This window comes from Marmota marmota, unplaced genomic scaffold, assembly GCF_001458135.2.
Source record: "Marmota marmota marmota unplaced genomic scaffold, marMar, whole genome shotgun sequence".
NCBI classification, from domain to species: domain Eukaryota; kingdom Metazoa; phylum Chordata; class Mammalia; order Rodentia; family Sciuridae; genus Marmota; species Marmota marmota.
The window spans coordinates 30,569,187-30,570,953 of record NW_025999990.1 but is presented as its reverse complement, the minus strand read 5'-3'; positions in this window follow the sequence as shown (position 1 = coordinate 30,570,953).

Sequence of the window (1,767 nt, the reverse complement as noted above, 5' to 3'; positions counted from 1 at the left end):
AAAAAAAAAAAAAAAAAAGTCTTGGAAATATGTGAAATATTTAGAATGTGAAAAAAATATGATTTTGGCTCTTATAGAGGTAAGCATCAGCTATCTAAAATGTCACATACACACATACACACCTCATTTCCCTAACAGCAATGCCCAAATATATTCATTTTTTAATGTTTATTTTTATACTGAACTTAATGCATAACACAAACAATAAAGAACTCAGTAAACCACCACACCTAGTGTGAAATACATCTAAGAATGTATCACATGAGCAAACTCAAGGGCGTTCTTTGACATTGAAGCATAGAGAAACAATTCAGTAAACCAGGTCTTTTTTTACTGTCTTGGATTCTACAAATAAGCACTGTTTTATTCTGTTAATACATCTGTTATCTGTTTCTAAAAGATAAGAGTTAAATTGGTAACATCATGATAACAGTAATAGAATACAGTATTATCCTCAACTATTATTGATACTCTACAATTTTACAATTGAATATTTGAGATCTTGGAGTCAAGGGATCATACTAATGGCCGAGTCAAAGGATCATGCTAATGGCTCACTCAAGGTTGTTTGCAGATCCACTATTCCAATGTTTTTTCAGGAACTGGGAGTTTTTATTGTAGACCTCAAAACGGGCTTCAACAAGTGTGTTTTGCTTTCTGCCTATCAGGGGATATCTCCACTTAGCTACTTTCCATCCCTACAGTACTAAAAGCTTAATCCCCAGTTTCTTACTTTCCCTTCCCAATCCCCCTCTCTCCTTCTCCTCCTTATTCTTCTCCAAGAAAGGGGTCTTGTGTGGTGTACCATGCCTCCCATCTTCTAAAAAATCATAATAAACTCTTCTTTCACAGGTAGTTGTCTTTGGGTCTATCTTGCTAAACTTGATTAAACAAATCCTGAGTGAGTTCATATTAAAATAGTCTTAGTATTAAAATTGTCTTATATACTTGAAAGATTCTTTGAATCTTTCAAATACTTCTGCTCATTTTAGCACCAATTTTTTGTCTTATATATATGTATATGTGAACTCTTTCATTCTTTTATCCAAATACCTATATAATACTAGGCTGCAGTCAGTGCTCAGATAACATTGGAAAACAAAATGTCTGCTCTCATGAAGTTTATACTCCAGAAATCACATTAGTAAGAGAGGTGAAGGAGAATATCTTTTATTTCATTTGAATCTCCACTTTTCTTCCCAGTTCCTCATATGTATACTAAGGCTCCACAATATTTTCTGAATGAAGAAATGATCATTTCCCTTACATGTGCAGAAGACTTTCTCCATCCTTTATTATTGATAGCAGCTTTTAATCAAAATATTTTCAAGGGGCTTATATCACCTGATGAAGACCATAAAAGCACTTTTGAATGATATAGTAATTCTCTCAAATGGATGTTACCAAATGAAGAGCCTTATTCACCAATCATCAGCAATGCCTAGGGCAGATTTTACCTAACAATTATCAAAACCCATCATTAAAAAACAGAAACAATTACTAAGAGTATGTGAAGGGGGAAAAAACAAAATAATATTTTTCTACCTTTAATTCAACAATTTATGAAACAAAAATTTTCACATTAAAACAGGCTATGTAAGATAAAGGGATGAAATGTTAAGGAACAATTTTTTTTCCCACTGGGGATTAAACTCCGGAGTGCTTTTACCACTGAGTTACACCACTGGTTAGTTTATATATATATATATATATATATATATATATATACTGTCTCTTATACACATCAGATGTGTATAAGAGACAGGT